The 21,649-nt window shown below is 40.0% G+C and overlaps 1 protein-coding gene across 3 annotated transcripts in view; it reads left to right on the top strand.

Annotated features, from left to right (window-relative positions):
* Positions 1–21,649, top strand: part of LRIG1 (leucine rich repeats and immunoglobulin like domains 1) — a 138,334-nt gene that overhangs the window by 21,675 nt on the left and 95,010 nt on the right. The window lies entirely within an intron of this gene.

The following is a 21,649-nucleotide window of genomic DNA, read 5'->3' as shown; positions in this document are numbered from 1 at the left end:
AAGAGACAGACTCTGGAATGCTTGGTTTGATTCCATCTAGCCTTATATTTTACTTCCCTTACAGATTTACTGCTAGTTAGTTCCTTGAGGATTTAACTTATTTCAGGAATATGATCACGGTTAAAAATTCTGCTGGCCCTCTTTGTCTCTTTTGTCTATTGGTGGCAGGCAGGGTCCAACTGAAACGAAGGACAGGATTACCTTTTGTGCCATTCCATGTGCAGAAGTCCAGAGATTGACAGATAAAGCTTCTGGGTGAGAGAAGGACCACTGTACTTAAGGCAGCAGGGATAAAAAGCTGTTCATGGAACAGATCCTACTCTCGTCGCAAAAGGAGTGTTTCTCAACTGTGGCAACATGAAGTTGCATAGACTTCAACTCCCCGTTACAGAATTACAAGTGAACTATTGTAAGTGCTTCTTTCTTTGTCTGGCTAGTCTTGGCTGGGTTGGGAAGCTAAGGTATACTTGGCTAATACTTTGATGAGAGGACTGGAAGCTGGGCTAAGAAAGGAAAATACTGCTTGGAAGAAGGAAAAATCATTTTCGTATTGTTGCCAAGATCTTTGCATAGTTGCTTCTACAAAATCACATGTTTAAAAATGGCTCAAGGGTGTCTCGGCCTTCCTTCCTTCCTTCCTTCCTTCCTTCCTTCCTTCCTTCCTTCCTTCCTTCCTTCCTTCCTTCCTTCCTTCTTCCCTCCCTCCCTCCCTCCCTCCCTCCGAAGAGTACTTGCTGGTCATCATAGGATTTCCCCCTGCTTCTATTAGCTCCATCATTCTGCTGGATCTCATTCCATGCAACTTATTGTCTTTCAAGTGTTTTGGACTATCTGCCATTGGCACCTATCAGCAACAAGCAGGAACTGTGACCATGATGGTCAGAGCAGGTGTGAGGAACGATGGCCTTTTTACGACTTGTGGACTTCAACTCCCATAATTCCTGAGCCAGCCATGGAATTCTCGGAGTTGAAGTCCACAAGTCATAAAGGGGCCATCGTTCTCTATCTCTGGTTTAGACTACAGCATCTGGAAGGCACCGGCCCGTTTTTTTTTCTCCGCGTATGTTTTAAATAAACCAATGCTCTATTATGTGTGCTTTTGTTTAGCATTTTGATATTGTAATCTGCCTTTTGAGGGTTTAAGTGGATGAAACAAATTTCAGCTTAGAGAAATAGAGAGGGGGAGGGGGAGGAGAAAGAGGAGGAGGAGGAGGCTGAGCTTGGCGTTTCCCTTCTGACAGTTTCCAGAGTAATTCCAAGGGATGATTATGAAAAGAAATCTTCAATGCCATGGGTCATACCTACAACGATTGTGTTCTTTTTTTTTTGCTGTCAGATCTGGCAGCTCTTTCCACACTTTAACCAAAGCAGCTCTATCCTGGGATGTGGGCCTGGCGTGTGTGTGTGTGTGTGCGTTTTATTTACACACACACACATAGCTCTGGCCTACAAACCTTTTCTGTATACATTTTTAGCTGAGAAGACCACATACTTCTCCAATGTTTGCTTTGTTGGGGGGGGGGGTGAGGGAAACAAGTTGAGAACTTTAAAAGCTGCCATTGCCAATTGACTCCCTTCTGCCTCTCCTCTCCCCTTTCTGTTAAAAGTGGAGAACCACTTCAAAAGCTGTGATGAGCTGGTGCCAGACGCCACACAGTTATTGTTAGAGGAATTTGAAATATAATTGAAAACAAACGTTTGTTCAGCTGAGCCAATCAGCCCGACTTTTCTTTCTTCCTCTCCTTACTCCCACCCCTCTCAAAAAGAAGATGCTTTCTGAAATTGCCTTCATTGTCTATACAGCCTCATGATCACGAATTTACACATTCCTTTCTGTCCGGTAACCATTTGCAGAGTTAGAAATCTCTCTCTCTCTCTTTCTTATTTCTTTTTTCCTGTGAAGAAAATCTTGTAAAGGACACGCACGGTCTTACTTTTATGCTCTTATTCTCATATTGCGTGTGTGGTAGAAAGCTTGAAGCTGCAGGGATGAAAAGTTGAGTTGAGACACTGAGAATCTCAAGGCAGAAGTTGAAACTTGAAGCCCCCCTCCTCTGTGTGTGTGTGTGTGTGTGTGTGTGTATATGTGTGTGTGTGTATGTTAATTTGATCCAAATCTCTCTTCTCTGCCACATTGTAATTGGTTGAAATAGTTTCTCTAGAGTGAAACTGTTTAGCTAGTGTCTTAATATCCGTTTATTTCACATTAATTGTATTGATTCAGAATTGTTATATTTAGGAATTCTGGAAAGTGGGAGAATGCTGTTGGATCTGATTCCACAGATAGGAGAGTTTTATTGCTGCAGCTGTTTGAGCCATGGGGGAATGTATGAGCCTTAAAAGAGGCTGCGATGCCATTAGCCTACTACAGGTAGGCCTCAGTTGGGACCACAATTTCCATTGCTAAGCGAGCCAGTAGTTAAATGAGTTGTCCCTGATTTTACCCTTTTTGCCACAGTTATTAGGGGATTTACGGCAGTTGTTAAGTGAATCATCTGGTCGTTAAGAGAATCCAGCTTTTCCCATCAGAAGCTGGCTGGGAAAGTTGCAAATGGAGTTCACATTAACCCCTGGGACATTGCCACCTTTGTAAATACAGGCTACTGCAAAGCTCACTATCTACAAGGCTCAGTCCTGCCTAATACAGGTAGTCCTCGACTTACAACGGTTTGCTCAGTGACCGTTCAAAGTTATGTCATTGAAAAATGTGACTTATGACCATTTTTCATAGTTATGACCATTGTAGCATCCCCATGATCACGGTGAACAAAATTCAAATGTTTGGCAATTGGTTCATATTTATGACCGTTGCTGTGTCCAGGGGTCATGTGATCATCTTTTGCGACCTTCTGACAAGCAAAGTCAATGGGGAAGCCGGGTTCACTTAACAACTGGGTTACTAACTTATCAACTGCATTGATTCACTTATCAGGAGGGGCAAAAAATGTTGTAAAATGGGGCAAAACTCACTTAACAAATGTCTCACTTGTAACAACAGAAATTTTGGGCTCAATTGTGGTTGTAAGTTGAGGGCTACCTGCAGTTCCAAGGATAACCTAGGTTATTGATTTTGAAAGCCACCCAAATGAATTGCATAGATGCTGTTTCCCCCAGCCTACCTGTTGATTGAGGGTGCACAATATATAAATGAACCAAGAACCAGAATGTTAATTAGCAAAACCAGCAATCCTCTGGGACTTTAAATACTAACAAGTTTTAAATTAATTGCCTTTATTCTCTGGATTTTATTGGATGGAATAGCTTTAAAATAAGAAAAAAACACTTAAGACTTATATATCAGTTCACAGTGCTTTACAACCCTCTCTAAACGTCTTACAGAGTCAGCATATTGGCCCCAACAATCTCATCGATCTTGGAAGGCTGAGTCAACCTTGAGCCTGTCAGGATCGAACTTCTGGCAGTCGGCAGAGTTAGCCTGCAATACTGCATTCTAACCACTGCGCCACCACGTACTTCTCTAGAAAAAGGATAACAGGTTGACCAGCTGTATTTAAGCGCATTAAGTTTATGAAAATATGATTACCCTTGTGCATTTAATATGCAAACTGCATATTGCTTTGAGCTGCCTAAAGTGCATTTGTGTGTGGTTTTTGTTTTTTTTGTAATGTTACTACATATAGTGTCTAGGGATTCATGTATGATATTGGGATACTGCAAAAAAGTGAATCTCTGTTTATAACTAAATCCTATCAATTAGCTTTAAATATAAACTTTGCCTTCTACTTTTAAGCGCTGTTATTTTCCAAATACTGTGCCACATGTGTATGTTAGGTTAGCTTATTTAGTGTCTCTTCATTTGGATCTCTAGCTGTTTAACAGGTCATAAGATGTTTTTTCCCCCAATGAGATTTATGTATTCATAATGTGATTGTGCTTGATGAAGCTGAGGGAAAATATTTGTATCATGTGGGATGGTTTTGGTGTGCCTGTTTTTTTTTTCTTTTTCTTTTTCTTCTGCACTGAGATTGTTCAGGACAAAAATAATTTGATCTGTATGGGCCAAAAAAGTGGCCCTGGAGAAGTCTGTCTAGGCAGATCTCTACAAGAGTTTGTCCCAGAGAATCCTATGAAATCAAAATGAAGTGTATCTGGAGGATTTATTTGAGTCTCCAGTTGTTGATGTGGGAAATTTTATGGGTTCTTTGGTGCACATCCATTTCTTCAGCATGAATTTCATACTATAGCTTTAAGGAACTGTTTGCAGGTGGAAATTTATTTATACAATTTATACAGCTGTCTATCCCATGACAATTATGTACTGGCATGAGAATGTCTGGAAGCATGATGGTTTCAACAATTGATTTAAGACTCCCATCTGAACTGACCCCCTTAGCAGCATAGGAGAATTAATCCTTGGAAAGCAAGGGAAATGTGTTCGTGATCCTTGCTGAGATACATGTGGAGGCAAAAAAAAAAAATCCTTTTAGTTTACTTTATTGTCATTGCACCTTGTACAACAAAATCAAACACCATCTTCAGTGCACATCATGACCATGAAAATAAACACAAACACACATCCTTCACACTCCACACATTAAACCGAAAAGCCCCAACACCACACCAACACTGTACATTACAGTAGAATTCAACAGAGCTACTGCCCTGGGATAGCAGCTGTTTTTCAGCCTAATTGTCCTTGTTTTTATTATTCTGTACCATCTGCCAGAGGGTAATAGTTCAAAAAAAGGGTGCCCAGGATGAGATGGATCTTTGAGAATGTTTTGAACTTTCTTCAGGCAGTGGGAGCTATAAAGCTCTTCCAAAGAGGGGAGAGGGCAGCCAATGATCTTCTGGGCAATGACATTAACCCTCTGGAGTGCTTTCCTCTCTGCCACTGTGCAATTGGCAAACCATACAGAGGTGCAGTAAGTTAAGATACTCTCTGTGGTGCAGCGGTAGAAGATCACCAGCACTTTTTCATTCAGTTGTTGTTTTCTGAGAAGTCTCAGGTAGTATAATCTCTGCTGGGCCCTTTTGACCAGTGCTGCAATGTGAGCACCCCAGGTCGGGTCCTCTTTTATGGTAACACCCAGAAACTTAAAACTGGCCACTTGCTCCACTCGGTCTCCATTGATAAGCAAGGACTGGATGTCTGATCTGTTTCTTCTATAGTCCACTATATGCTCCTTGGTCTTATTGGTGTTGAGGACCAAGTTATTGTGTCCACACCATGAAAGCAACCGGTCCACCTCATCTCGGTAGGCAGACTCATCCCCCCTGGAGATGAGTCCCACCACTGTTGTATCATCTACAAATTTAGTAATAATATTACTACCGTGAGTGGGAATGCAGTCATGCACATAAAGAGTATAGAGTAAGGGACTCAACACACAACCCTGTGGTGTACCAGTGTTAATAATAAGGGCTGAAGAGGTATGATTACCTAATCTGACCCTCTGTGAGCGGCCAGACAGGAAACCCATAATCCAAAGGCAGATTGAATTAGAAAGCGCAAGGTCCAGAAACTTAGACGCTAGTCCGTGTGAAAGAATTGTGTTAAATGCAGAACTAAAATCTACAAAAAGCATTTAGCAGTTGAAATGCAAGGTGCTTGTGTTGGAAAAAAAAAATTAGGATGGTTTGTCTTGGTATAAGGCTTCTTGAGGATCAGAGAGGAACCACTTCAACTGCAAAGTGATGACCACTTTCAGCAAAGTGAGAATGAGTCGTTTTTGTGTAAGGCTACTGTAGTTAATTAAACCGTAACCGGGAGACATTTCAAAACATGGTACTTTAAAAACAGTTTGCAGGTTGATTAAACCTCTGCCATGAAGTCTCTTGAAAGTGTTGAAACATTTCATGTCCTGTATAGATAGGCCTTGACTTTCAACCGTAATTGAGCTTGCCATTACGATTTTAAATCGTGATGGTTGTAAACCAGATCATTTATATGACCAACTCAATTTTATGACTTTTTTTTTTTTTTTTTTGGTAGTGGTTGTTAAGCAAACCCATTGGCAGGAATAGCCAACACTCCGGAAGATAGGCTAAAGATACAGAAGGATCTTGAGAGACTTGAACATTGGGCGCTATCTAACAAAATGAAATTCAGTGGTGAAAAAATTAAGGTTCAGGCAAGACAAACCAAATGCAAAGGTTATCTTATAGGTGGTACCTGGCTCAATAGTAGTAACTGTGAGAAGGAACTCGGAGTCCTAGTGGACAACCATTTAAATATGAGCCAGCAAGTGTGCTGCAGCTATCAAAAAAGCCAACACAGTTCTAGGCTGCATAAACAAAGGGATAGAATCAAGATCACGTGAAGTGTTAATATCACTTTATAATGCCTTGGTAAGGCCACACTTAGAATACTGCAGCCAGTTTTGGTCACCACAATGTAAAAAAAGATATGGAGACTCTAGAAAGAGCGCAGAGAAGAGCAACCAAGATGATTAGGGGACTGAAAGGCTAAAACATATAAAGAACAATTGCAGGAACTGGGTATGTCTAGTTTAATGAAAAGAGGGACTAGGGTGACATGTTAGCAGTGTTCCAATATCTCAAGGGTTGGCACAAAGAAGAGGCAGTCAAGCACCGGAAAGCACCTGAAGGCAGGACAAGAAGCAATGGGTGGAAACTAATCAAGGAGAGAAGCAACTTAGAACTAAGGAGAAATTTCCTGACAGAACAATTCATTAGTGGAATGACTTGCCTACAGAAGTTTTAGATGCTCCAACACTGGAAGTTTTTAAGAAGAGATCAGACAACATTTTGTCTGAAATGGTATAGGGGTTCCTGCCTGAGCAGAGGGTTGGACTAGAAGACCTCCAAGGTCCCTTCCAACTCTTGTTTATTCTATTCTATTCTATTTGGGGCTTTTTTTTGTTGAAAACTAGAAGTCACTGATGGTTTTTGCCCAAAATGTCATAAATCCTAGTCATGTGACCATAGGCTACTGCAAATGGCAATAAATGGGGGCCGGTTGTCTGAAATTCAGTCACCTTGGAAGGAAGGTGGCCATTGGATTTTTTGCACGGGTCATAAGTACTTTTTTTGGGAGGGGGGGGGGTCTGTTGTAACATCAAATGGTTATCAGTAGAGGACTACCGGCACAAATATTTGGCAAAAGTTAAAATGCCATATGAATGCTGAGTTTGTCTTTGTTTCCAACCAGATTAAATGGATCAGTAATTATTCTTGATCTATTTTATAAAGATAACTTTTAGTTGCATGCTTGAGCTGTGTATTTAAATAAATGAGTTTCCCAGGCAAACTTGAGAAGTCTTGTGTACGTTGAGGTTTTACACCAGTCTGATGTTTTTCCTCCTTATAGAAGTTATGTAGAAGTTGAAAAACAGTTTATTCAGCTTTGGTAGCCAGCAAGATATCTCTTTAAAATTATTTTTCCAATGTTGAAAAGTCTTCAACTTTTTGGTTATTAGGAAAATGCCACCAATTGTTCTCCAGGTCATGAATACTTATCACTTTAAAAAAGGTTGTGGTTCATTTGAGTTTTCTTGGCCTATAGGCACACATTAAATTTATCCCTTCGTGTGACTGAATTAAACCAAAGATCTAAAGTGGTTTTTGTGGCCTCTTACACTTACAACCTTAATAAGCAACTTAATGATGCCGTATCATTATGTAGATGCAAATTGTTTTAAGAACCATAGAATTTCCTGTAGGAAATGGTGGAGGTTAGGTACGGCATATGCATACAGTACAAAACGTGCTTCTTAAAAAAACTTTGGTCAAGTTTGAAATGCTAGTTGGGTAGGGGTACTGGAAGATTTGTTTGCAATGCTGGGTTAAGCAACAGTGGCAAGTGTTTCAATTTGTATTGTTATTTTTTAGTAACACTGAAGAAGAGTATTCTTTGCCTTGCACAAGAGCTGTACTAGTGGGAATAGATTAATAAGGGGAAAATCCTGTCTAGAACAATAGAACAAAGCCTTTAATGTTACTGGTTTTGTATTAATGAATAGCCAAGCAGAATTGTTGGTTGCCAAGAACTAGCAAGTGAGAGAGCCAACAATATCAGTGTTATGAACTTTGTACTCCACAGAGTGTGAAGTGATATTGGTGAAAGGAGTTTATTGCACAAGTGGAATAATAGTTCTCTTTTATGGTTCAGCTTTTCCTTTAGTAAGGGAAAATAAAGCTAGTCCACTGGGTCTAAGGTACAGGTCTTTCTTTTCCCTGGTCCCAATTTCTATCATGATTGGAAGTAGTTATATACCTGTGAATTAAGCATTTGCACAAATACAATCAGTGATCCAGTTGAACATAATCTTAACATCTTACTCACTGCCCATGCTTGTATTGATACATCATTGGTACATCTGGTTTAGGTCACCTTGAAATATTTTCTGTTGTGCAGCCATAATGTACAGGCAAGCTTCCTCAGAGACTTGAGCAAAAATGCCAGGTAGATCAGAATCTATTTGAAATATCTGCAGAATAGATTAATATAAGTTATTTCATTTAGTATAACTGCAGCTTCTTTACTAGCATGGACACAATTGTTTTACTTATATTACTGAAGTTCAGTTCCTTAGGTCTGAATTAGCTGAAATGTATTTCATTATAAGAATCTCTCAGAACATTTTTTGTTTTTAAAAATGTTTTTCATATTTCATTGACTTAGAATGAGTTAATGTTTTACCTTGCATTAGATGCTCTACATTTAAAAATTTCTGTTTTAATATGCAGGTACTTCTTTTATTTAATTAAAATTTTTATTGAATAAAGCATTAAAAACAATGTACGTGGTATGATTGTCCCGACAATACTATTTGTCATACATATCTATCATACATAACATGTAATACATATTTACATACCATATACATTTGTACATTTCAACAATTTTTCATATTTCTAATCTTCTAACAACCTTGTCTTATTTTAATTCTGAGTCCTTCCTTTTCCCCCCACCATTGTTAGAATTTATCCCATAGTTTGTAACATTCAGACTCATCCTTATTTTTTATTTCCAAAGTTAATTTATCCATTTCAGCGCATATCCATATCTTTTTAATTACTTCGCTTTCATCGAGAATTTCTTTATCTTTCCATTTTTGAGCATAAGCTAACCTTGCTGCCATGATCACATATATAGATACATCAGTTCCTTATTATATTTCTCTGTAATGATTCCCAGCAGGAAAAATCCCAGTTTATATTCGACCTTAAGCACACCGATCTCTTCTAACCATCGCTGAATCTTATGCCAAAATTCCAGGTACTTCTTGATTTACAACAATTCATTAGAGATAGTTTGAAGTTACAGTGGTGCTGGAAAAAGTCTGGTCCTTGCAGTTAGGACTGGTCCTCATACTTAGAACTGTCATACCACTCCCATGTTCATGTGTTCACAATTTGGGCACTAAGCAACCAGCTTGCATGTACAACTGATTACAGTGTCCTGCAGTCTCATACATGTGATTTGGGACCTTTCTCTCTCTCTGTTTTTCAGCAAAAAGCACCCATTCTGCACTTACAATCAAGGTGTGTTTGCTTAATGACTGTCTTAAAAATGACTGTAAAATTTGGATTGATTTGATTGAACTAATTATAATTGTATGTCAAGGACTACCTATGTAATAACAATGTATAGGTTCTGCAGTGGACTTTTAGGGCTAAAATTTGTTGCTTTTTTGTTAGCAACTTGGAATTTGTAGTAGGTATAAGTAGTATAATTGAGCCTTGCATCTGCACCCCTGCAGATACAAGGTCTGAATCTACCACCTTTTAGGTTAGTATTCAGACTAACCACAGTGTGATGTCTGTTGTCTAAATTCTGATTAGAAAGTAATCAAAGTGTGATCACTTTACTGGTAGGTTATTCATCTTATAGCTGATTTTATTCTAATGTTGTGGTAAATATTGAATGTGTGGTGCACTGATTTGCTATGTAGTATCCCTGAAACCTTCATTTATTATGTGGTCACCATCAAACAGTAATTGCAGAGTTTGTTTTCCTGCATGAAAATCAACTCTTGACTAAGATTGTAAATGGCCTTGCTAAATTTAGTAAGACACAAAAAGAGTTTCTAGTGATTTGAGAGTATATGTTTTGATTTTTGCTCTGATAATCTAGTTGCCTAGGACTAGTAGCTGGGAGAATATAAATATTTAAAATAAACAAATCTTTGCAGGTTTAATCAAATTCCACAGGGCCTATCAACATCTCACAAATAGGACTGAACAAATATGTCATGTAGGCTTTCTGTGTTCCACATACTCCCTAGCTTTTAAGACACCCCACCACCACCACATCATATTGCCACAGCAATTCACAAATCTTTTAAAAAATGATAACGTAGTTTCAGGATTTTTTTTAACTTTGCCTATAATTTTATTAGTATACAAACTTCAAGTAAATGCTTTTTCCCTGGTAGAGTCAATTGCTTGCTTATTAAGGTGCACTAATATGTAATGTTTCCTCTGGTCATGTACAGATAGTTCTCAGCTTACGACCACAATCAAGGCCACAATTTCCATTTCTAGGGCAAAACAGTTTTGCTTCATTTTATAAACTTTCTTGCCACAGTTGTTAAGCACATCACTGCAGTTAAGATAGGAACAGGTTGTTAAATGAATCTGGCTTCCCCATTGCTTGTCAGAAGGTCACAAAAGGTGATCCCATGACCCCGGGGCTTTGCAACTGTCATAAATATGAGCCAGTTGCCAAGCGCCTGAATGTTGATCATATGACCATAGGGATGCCTCAACGATCATAAGTGTGGAGAAACAAATGTCATAAGTCACTTCCCAAAGGTACTTTTTCAGGAGGCCACTGAACTTTCTTATTTTTTTTATCTTGAAGACGTTTCATTTCTCATCCAAGACGCTTCTTTAGCTCTGACAGGATAGCGGGGAATAGTCAGAACTGAAGAAGCTTGTTGGATGAGAAGCGAAACGTCCTAAAAAAGGAAAAAAACAAGAAAGTCCAGTGGCCTCCTGAAAAAAGCACATTTGGGACAACCATGACCTGGATGACTGAAAATCTCTACAGACTAATCACTTTTTTCAGTGCCATTGTAACTTCGAATGGTCACTAAACGAATAGTTGTAAGTTGAGGACCACCTGTGTACATTTTTGTGTGTATCTCCTGAGTTGAGAACGTCATTGCAAGAAGGGCATTTCTCTTTACTCTTTGTTGACATATCCCACCAACTGTTGCCTTACATAGCACACTGTATTCCCATTTTCACAAATGTCTCTTTTTGTATCGTGTAACCTGAGATGGAGCAAACTTGTTTAGTGACTTTTCAAGAGAGCTGCAGAGATGGATTCCCTATATGGGAAAACAGAATAGTTTTAGTTTAGTTGAAGGAGAGGTGTCATGACTTGTGCAATTCACACATTCTGTAAAAGCCAACCAGTATTTGTAGCTTGTTGTTTTTTCACCTCAGAGACCTTTTATCCGTTTGTGACTTCCTCACCTGGGTGCCTTGGTGAGGGGGCCTATTTATTATATTCATTCACACTTTATATTTGATCTCTGATCAAAAGCCTATGCATGAGGTAGTTGTATATGCATGAGGTAGCTGTAGAGGGAATAAATAATGGCAGTCACGTAATACCCTAAGGCCATTGCAAAGTGTTTGGAAAGAGATATGTCTACTGTGGTGTCGCCCGTAGGGTGAGGGGAGGGAATCATCTGAGACCCTTAACATCCAACACTTCTTCAGCCCTATGAACACTCCTGTGTTCCCTGCACTGCTACATATCTCTAGTAGTTTCAGGTTCCCTTTCACTGCCCACCTCTGCCCCCAGGGCTATCCTGCCGTTGCAACTGCAGGCAGCTATAAATTAGATGGCTGTGCCTTCTCAGGCCTATCTAGCCAAGGAAGGTAATTGCTCTGGACAGCTTTACAGTAAGGAGGTGTGAAGGGCCTGCTCTCTGAGCTTGGGGGGAGGACACCCACTTGAGAGACAGTGACAGATGAGTAATTGTCCAACTGTTGAGATACAGGTGCTAGATTGAGATAACAAATTGGAACTGGAGACAAGTTCAGTCCTGCTGTGACATGCAATGAGTTGGAGAAGCCAAAATTACTGCTTGCTCTGAAATTTTTTTTTGCCCTCAGAGGGCTGGCTAGGAACTCTGCGGAGCAATGCAGTGATGTCCCTTTAGATGTGGGGAGATTTATATAGTGAAATGTCAGGCCACCAACCATAGTCTAGTCCAGGGGGCTCCAACCTTGGCAACTTGAAGCCTGGAGGACTTCAACTCCCAGAATTCCTCCTCCAGTCATGTTAACTCAGGAATTCTGGGAGTTGAAGTCTGCCCGGCTTAAAGTTGCCAAGGTTGGAGACCCCTGGTCTAATCTTTTGGGTGATTGTTAACACATCTTTGGAAAACTAATCTATTTGGTACTGCTTTTTGTAAAAGGCACAGGGTCTAAAGTGATTGCTTCAGGTAGCTTCATAACATCATCAGCAATAGTAGTTGAAGTACAGGTAGTCCTTGACTTACAACAGTTCACTTAGTGACCATTTGAAGTTACAGTGAAGAAACTGACTTGCGATGATTTTTCACACTTGTGACTGTCGCAGCATCCCCGTTCGTCATATGATTTACATCCAGATGCTTGACAACTGACTTGTCTTTATGACGCTCGCCGTGTCCCAGAGTCACGCGATCCCATTTTGTAACCTTCTGACAAGCAAAGTCAATGGGGAAACCGGATTCACTGAACACCCGTGTTACTAAGTCAACGACTGCAGTGATCCGCTTAACGAATGTGGCAAGAAAGGTCGCAAAATGGGGCAAAACCCACTTGGCATATTTCTCACTTAACGACAATGATTTTGGGCTCAATTGTGGTCGTACGTTGAGGACTACCTGTCTACTCTCGATCCTTTTAAAGACCTTGACCCTGGAATTAAGGATTAAGCAAAGGTAGAACAATTTACTGCTTTCCAAAGGCTTGATACAGCAGTTTTGTAGTAACTTCCATGTTTTAGGTCGAGTGAAGAGCTGTGTTCATGACTGTGGTCTCAGGATAGCAGCACAGGGGGCTTAGTGGTGGGATCTGATTGCCAGCATTGTGTGGACTTTGTCAGCTTCCTTTCTTTTGTTGTGGCACAGGTACTTCCTATCTGAGGATTTAGCTTACACTTACTGTAATGAGAAACAATGCTTAAGCTTCACAGTTCAATCAAAACAAACGCTACCTTTCTCCTTTAAAGTTTGTTACATGTTCATAATTGTGGTGCGGATTTAAACATCCTCTGGGATGTGGGCACATTTAACAAACAAAACAAATGTGTCAGAGGCTGAGTTCGCTTGTAAAGTTAAAGCCTTGCTTCCAGTTCAAATGAAAGCTGCTTTTGTGAAGTATGATTTCGTGGAAAGCCTTTTGTCCATTACACTTCTTACTGGCATTGCTGCATTAGGTTTCCTTTTCTGGGGCTTCCTTTGATAGTTCCCAATGCTATATATTTATTTATGAACATATAGGGCCATCAGGGGGTGAAAACCTCCAAGGTCCCTTCCAACTATTCTATTCCTATTCTGTTCCTATTCTATTCCTATTCTATTCCATTCCACTCCACTCCACTCCATTCCAGCTAGAAAATGAATCCAGCAATGGCTTCAGATCCAACAGATCCCCTCTCTCGGGGATGCATTCACTCTGCATGGAAGTCACCTTCCAGAAGTTCTTGACCAAGGGGGTCTCCAAACTTCTGGGGGTCGAAATCCAGAATTTTAACGTTGCCAAACCTGGCAACTTTAAGATTCTGGACTTTGACTCCCAGAATTCCTCAGCCAGCCATGCTTCTAAAAGTTACCATCAAATTATAGTTTTGGACAAAGAGGGGAAGAATTCAATTTAAGGCTGAGAGTAAATCATATTAGCTGGACTTATTTTAAATGTGAATGCAAATGTCAATGAAATCAAATCAAATTTAGTTTTTGTCCTAGCCTGACCCTCTACTTTTTGGGAGTGTAACCCGAGCAAATCATTCAAATAACCAAGGCAGCCCACTACAAGAAAAAGCGGCAGAGCCCTGGTCTAGACACTCCGCTTTCCCTAAGAACTTCAGATCTGACTGCAAAACATTAGATGATAAATACGAAACTACAGATTTTGGCAGGCCTATTATTTCATAAGATGCCCCCTCTGTTGTAATCTTCCCTGTCTGGTGTCTGTGAACATGACTATAGATAGCTGTCACTGTTATTTCATATTTTAAAAGTGATGTTTGGAATAATGATGGTTTCAGAGATTTTTCTTGGCAACCTTTCAGGGACCCAACCTTTCTTTCTTTCTTTGTTAGGGTGGGGTTTTTATTTTGAGGGGTTTTTTGGTCTGCATTTTGATTATTGGTCTTGGCTTTTTTCTCAGGGAAGTAGGCATGCAATCTCAGCATGGCATATTTGTTTACTGATATGTTGACATCCTTTTTTAAAAAATATTTAAAACATGCACAGACTTTAAAAGTACTAGTTTCAACATGGGAACGTGACCTGAACTGAAGAGGCTTCTTAGATGAGAAGCAAAACATTTTCAAAGAAAAAAAAAACAAGAAAGGCCAGTTCCCTTTTGAAAAAGCACCTTTGAGATAGTTGGGAACAGCTATATGAGCCTGGCAAAGGAAGAGGCTGCTTTCACAGTTGGAAAAGAGGAACTTTGGAACATGTGGCAGCACATGTTTGAAATGATTTCTACAAACCTAGCGTACGGTTGAAAAGAGACACCGATGAATGTTTTGTTGAAAAAGGTCCAATATCAATGAACGTTGATTGCAAATACACATAACTCAGTATCAAAACCTAGTATTAGTAGAATCCACAAAATTCAACAAAAATTACACAGAATTAATATTTGAACTGGGCCCAATTAAAAACCAGCAAGTTGATGGCCTGTTTCTAAAGTGAAACTTTAAAACGTGCCTTTAGTTCTGATTCAATCAGTTTTCGATAGGGTACTTGATCATGTGCAAATGAGCAGGCCACCCTCCAAAATGAACATTTTCGTAAACTTACTGGGTCTGTTTAATGTGTTGTATAGATTGGTTAGTCAACTTGTTATTGACTCTTGGACACCCCCTAGATCGATCTTCATGATGATCTGTCCCTAAGGTCTTCCAATGGTACCCCATCTCCATTATAAACGGAGTCCATCTATCTTACTACTGCTAGTCATCATCTTTTTTCTTTTCCCTTCTAACTTTCTCTCCATGAGAGCCTTTATTAGAGAATTGCTTTTTGCACACTGTGTCCAAAGTAAGATAATTTGTCCTCTGGTCATTTGTGTCTGAGCTGATTTGTTTTAGGATCCATTTGTATGTTTTCTGGGCAGTCCATGGTATCTCTGTTCTGTGTTCACTGAATTACAAACAGTTATTCACCACCATCTACCAAAAGCAGGAAATATAATTAGGGGATAAAAAAAATAAGATTGAAAAACTTGCATTTCTCCTGTGTTGAGGGCATTACAGTTCATGTGTGATGTGACTAAGACATGACTAATTCATTGGGAGACTGACTCCACTTGCAAGCTGGCTTAGTAATTTTATAAGACCATTTCTTGCCACTGCCACTAAATTGAAGATTAAGATCAAGGAGCCCTCCAAGTTATAAACTTGATTTATTAAGCAGAGTATAACCTGTCCTTTGGAACAACAGGATTTTTATCATGTCAGGTTTTTAATCTTAGTTTGTTGTCTGCCATCCAGGCCTTTATCAGATTCAGGCACCATTCGAAAATATGGAATATCTTCTTGGAGTTAAAACGGTGAAGAGCAACAAAGCTTGAGATGATTACTTTTATTTAGTCTAGAACAATCTTCCAATGGGGTTCTTTGTCCTGTTTACAGTTATCCCCTAGATCATTGTTTCTCAACCAAACAACTCAAAGAGGTGTGGTTTTCAACACCCAGAATTTTCCATCCTTCAATTCTGAGAGCTGAAGTCAAAAACATCTTTTCAAGTTGCTAAGGTTGGTGTTTGCTTAAAATATTCTCTTTCTATTGTAATAGAGATAGTCCTCGACTTACAACAGTTCATTTAGGGTCTATTCAAAGTTACTGCGGCATTAAAAAAGTGACTTATGACCATTTTTCACACTTAGGACCATTGTAGCATCCCCGTGGTCACATGATTTACATTCAGATGCTTCACAACTGGTTCACATTTATGACAGTTGCAATGTCCTGGGGAAGCCAGATTCACAACAACTGCGTTACTAATTTAACAACTGCAGCGATTCGCTTAACAAATGTGGCAGAAAAAGTCATAAAATGGGGCAAAACTCGCTAACAAATTTCTTATTTATCAACAAATTCTGGTCTCAACTGTGGCTATAAGTTGTATGTATCATACTTGGCATCATACTATCATACTGTACCCATTTGCCCATGTCCAAAATGGGATTTGTTTTTAAAACAAATCCAAACTTGTACTTTCAAATTATCTTCCAACATGAAATAAAAATCTGGGTTATAATGGTCTGCCGTGAAATATAAATCTATTATTCCGCTGATTTTCATTTTAAATCCTATCAATCTCAGTCTGATATTGGAGAACAGCTGCAGTGACAAATGATCTGTTAACTCATTTATGCTTGCGATGTGCACACCTACACACAGGTGTTGAAATCCCTCAAGGTATATATCTAGCTTTCCCTATGGTTGTTGATCAGGCTTGACATATTTAAAATAAATGAATGACTCAGTTTAGAATGTATATTGGGAAGCTCTTTGCATTCCATTTAAATTTTCAAATGGTATTCAGTGCCTGTTCCTACAAACTGGATCCTGTTTTAACTTGATATCTTTTATGCCAAAATGTTTCCATTGTTTTGATTGTGCAAAATAGTTTGGACTAAAATGAAGTGCTTACCGGTAACACCAAGGAAAAATTGTATACAATTTGAAAAAAAAAAAAAATTCAAAACTGGCTGCCTCGTTTTGCCGTTCAGTGTGATCTTCTCCTCTCGCTGGCTTATGTATTTATTTATTTGTTTTTATTTTAAAGTATATGTGATTGGCCATATTAAATATATATGCCTGGTTGAAGAACAAGCAGTACTTAAACAATATAAAAAATTAGAACCAAAATTAAAAATAACCATTTTTAATTTTAATGGCTAAGAGAAAAAAAAAACCTAAGTACTAAATAACAATTGCACAAAAACAGGCACACATGTATTGGTTCCCCCCTAAAAACCTGGCTTTAATACCTGCAGGCAAGGTGAGGTTTTGATAATGTTCTTGGAAGCCAAGAAGGTTGATCATACAAAGGCAATGGTATTTTTAAAAGTAAAGGAATGGCAAGGTGAAGAGAAGCACTTCACCAAATTAGTGTGATAGACCAAACGAACAATGATCGTGGAGTATCTAAGATCAACATATAATAGGGGATTGATGTTTCTTACATAGCATACTGTTGATCTTTTTCAATCTCCATAAATTTAAGATCAGTGGATTTCAACTTTCGGAATTCTGGGGAATTGAAATCCGCTCCTGTTAGTCAAGTTTGTAAAACGCTGCTTTAAACTTTATAGATGTATGGTGTGGGGGGAATTGAAAAATGTATGTCTCTTTTGTTTTTTTCCTGTAACAACTTTGTAAAAGAGATCAGGATGAGAAGAGAGTGAATGAGTGCATCAGAGATACCCCATGAGCTAGAAATAGGATGGTTAAGAATCACTTGATACAGGTAGTCCTTGATTTACGACCACAGTTAAGCCCAAAATTTCTGTTGTTAGCGAGACATTTGTTAAGTGTGTTTGCCCCATTTTACAGCCTTTCTTAACCACAATCGTTATGCGAATCACTTCAGTTGTTCAATTGGTAAAATGGTTGCTAGATAAATCTGGTTTCCTGTTGACTTTGGTCATCAGAAGGTTGCAAAAAATGATCACACGACCCCAGGACACTGCATCCATCATAAATATGAGTCAGTTGCCAAGTGTCTGAATTTTGATCACATGACTATGGAGTTACTGCAACAGTTGTAAGTGTGAAAAATGGTCAGGTCACTTTTTTCCAATGCTGTTGTAACTTTGTTCACTAAACAAACTGTTGTAAGTCGAGGACTAGCATAATATAAACCTTTGAAAATATAATAACTGGGAAGACCATATATTTTAATACCACTAGAATAGCATAGCATAGCATAGCATAGCATAGCATAGCATAGCATAGCATAGCATAGCATAGCATAGAATTCTTTATTGGCCAATGTGATTGGACACACAAAGTGCAAATGCCTTGGTGCAAATGCTCTTGGTGTACATAAAAGAAAAGATACATGAGTCAAGTATCACAAGGTAAAACACTGAATAATAGTCATAGGGTACAATAAGGTGAACATATAATTTGAAAAAGCAATATTTGTCTCCTGCTAGATATAAATAGGGGCACGGTTGCTCAGTGCCTAAAATGCTGAGCTTGTAGATCAGAAAGGTTGGCAGTTCGGCGGTTCAAATCCCTAGTGCCACTTAATGGAGTGACCTCCCATTACTTGTCCCAGCTTCTGCCAACCTGGCAGTTCGAAAGCATGTAAAAATGCAAGTAGTAAAATTGGGACCACCTCAGTGGGAAGGTAACAGGGTTCCCTGCGCCTTCGGCGTTTAGTCATATCAGCCACGTGACCACGGAATCATCACCAGTCAGCGCTGGCTCTTCGGCTTAGAAACGGAGATGAGCACTGCCCCCTAGATTCAGGAACAACTAGCACGTATATGCAAGGGGAACCTTTACCTTTACCTTAGATATAAATGCATTGGTTTGGATGGATGTGATGTGATCACCAATATCTGGAAGGCATCAGATTGATCAAGACTGTCATACATGTACATATGCAAACACAGAGAAAAGGAAGGGGGGAAGGAGGGAGGGAGGGAGGAAAGTATTCCTGAATATCTTCAAGGATTATCTTCCTGTATGTCGTTTTAGTTTGCAGAATGTATTATATTCCCTTATACTTTATTAGTAATAAAATCCTACCGTGGCGCGGAGTAAACTTATTATTAGCCATTGATTTCTTAGAAGGAGACAAGGCACATGGCTATAGAAATTGGACACCTTTTTTAAAATAGCTACTTTTTAGATTTGAGTACTTTTTATTTTTCATTTTTTTAATGCAAGCATAATGGCAAAACCATGCTTTTAAAGAGACAACAGAAAAACGAGATCACATGTTTCCTTTTTTAGAACATTAGAAGTGAAAGCTTTGTTTATATCACTGCTTTGTTAGCTACAGTAATTTTGCAGCTTGAAGACAAATCCTAGGTCTGGGTTACTTTAGTGATACCTTAGTTATGCAGATAGTCCTCAACTTACAATTGGGACCAGAAAAGTTCATCCCTAAGCAAATCACCATGATCATTAAGCAAGACTTCACATTTGTGATTTGTGATGTTTCTTGCCAGATTTTCCATTGATTTTGCTTGTCATAAGCTGACTGGGAAGGTCACAATGATCATCATGTAAATAGAGGAAGCTGCAGCAATTGTAGATACAAGCCAGTTGCCCAGCGCCCAAATCGCAATCATGTGACCATGGGGGTGATGCAATGGGCATAATTTAGCGCAAGGGTCCCCACCCTTCGGGCCATGGGCTGCTGCTGGGCTGTGGCCTATTCAAAATTGGGCCATGCAAGTGGCGGGTCATAGGGTGCACAAGCTCGTTGCTCGAAGTGAGCAAATGCTGAGCACTTGTGTGTGTGCATGCCAGCGCTCAGCTCATGCAAGTTGAGCTTCACATGTGCATGCTGGCCCACCACTCCTGCAAGGACTGCATATGCATGCGCGCTGGCCTATCATTCGTGCGGCCCAGTTCCCCTTCCTTCCCCCAGCTGGGCTCCCAAGCCCCAAGGGTTGGGGACTGGTGATTTAGAGAACAGGTCATAAGTAACAGTTCTTTCAGTCCTGTTGCAATTTTGAGCTGTTGTAAAACAAATAGTCATAAGTTGAGGATTACCTGTATTGTAGTTGGAGTTATAGTTTTCTTGGACAAGTGGAAGAATTATGGATACCTACCAACCAACCAACCCAACCAACCATATAATTCACACTTCTTGTATTCTGCGCTACTGCTGCCTTCCTACCTCAGTTGAAAAGCAAACATAACCCCACAAATGTGAGGAAGGTCTGTCACTTTTGTAGTTTTATTTATTTTGTCATATTTAAGAACAGCCCATCTCCCCCCAAATATTTCAAAATATTTGTAGGACTGTCCATCGTAAAACCAAAATTCTGCATGGAGCACGTCCATAACATAAAACAATATCGCATAAAGAATGGAAAGAAACCAATGCAAACAAACAAAAACACCTGGTGCCGCACCCAAACTCCCTGGATGCAACCCACAGCCGTCTCTTCCAACTCTGACTTCACCCTGTCCCAACCCTTGAGAAAATAGCCAGCTGTTCACAGCTTTCCAGAAGGCTAAAAAGGTAGGGCTTGGCTGGATCTCAAAAGAAAAGGCTGTTCCATAGGGTAGGGGCTGAAACAGTTAAAGCAAGCTTCCAAGATCCTGCAAGATAGCAACACTTAAGGGGAAGAACCTGACTGTCGCCCACTCTGTCAAATCTGGTGGGATGAGCAGAGATCTCTAGGGGAGGCAGAGTGGTCCTTCAAATAACCTGGCCCTGTGCTACATAGAGCTTGAAAAGGAAGAACCAGCACCTTGAATGTCACTCAAAAGATACCACTGGGAGCCAGGGCAGCTCATGCAACAGAGGTGTAATATTAAGCAAACCTAGAGGTACACAATTCCGCATGCGTGGTCGCATTCTGAACCAGTTGTAACTTCCGGGTGGCCTTCAAGAGCAACTTCCACCCAGAGTGCATTGCAGTAGTCCAACTGGGAAGTGATAGAGGCACAGGTGACCGTGAGGAAAAACAGTGGTTCACCAAGCCACAAATAGTTCTTGTTATTCATGAGGGGGTGGTTTAGAGTGTTGGTTTTATAATTTGATGGTTGTTTGTAATGTTTGTTCACTTACTTTGCATTCATAACCACTTGTTTAGTCTTGAGACAGTCTCTCCCTGTGTCCCATGAGATGTTTCTCTTGTGACTTACACCTTTTGCCGAGGAGAAGAGTGGTGGCTTCTTAGGACCTTTTCAGTAGTAATACTCTCTAGCGAATGAAAAATAGCTTGGCTTCTTTTTGCACCAGGCATCCTTTTTATCTTCCACATTTTCTGGGTATCTCTCTCTTAACAGACTCTTAATCCAGTTTAGTGCAATGATTAGTGTACCAGCCTGGATACCGGGAGATCTAGCCCTGCCTTAGGCACAAAGTGACCTTGGGCCAGTCTCCCTCTCTCTAGGAAGGAGGCAAGGGCAAAATACTTATGAAATCTTGCTAAGAAAACCGCAGGGGAATGTCCAGGCAGTAACTAAGAGTCAAGACTAAACGGAAGGCACCGAAAGGGGGAGGGTGAAATCCTGGCATGTGGTTGCAGTTGCAATTTGCTCCAGGGGTGGGATTCAAAGATCCCAGCAACCAGTTCACTGCCCAGTTGCTGGGTGGGCGTGGCCATGGTGGGCATGACCTACCAGAACTTCCGGGAGGGCCATTTTTCACCTTCCCAAGGGTCCAGAGGCTTCCCTCAGGCCACTGGGAGGGCGAAAATGGCCTCCCGTGGGCTCTGGAGGCCTTTGGAAGCCAGAAACAGGCCCATTTCCAGACTTCCCGAAGGCCCATTTGTTTCC

Source organism: Pseudonaja textilis, chromosome 2 (assembly GCF_049901715.1).
Source record: "Pseudonaja textilis isolate UNSWEBS1 chromosome 2, rPseTex1.2, whole genome shotgun sequence".
NCBI lineage: Eukaryota > Metazoa > Chordata > Lepidosauria > Squamata > Elapidae > Pseudonaja > Pseudonaja textilis.
The sequence above is the reverse complement of the archived record's forward strand: the minus strand, read 5'-3'. Positions and strand labels throughout refer to the sequence as shown.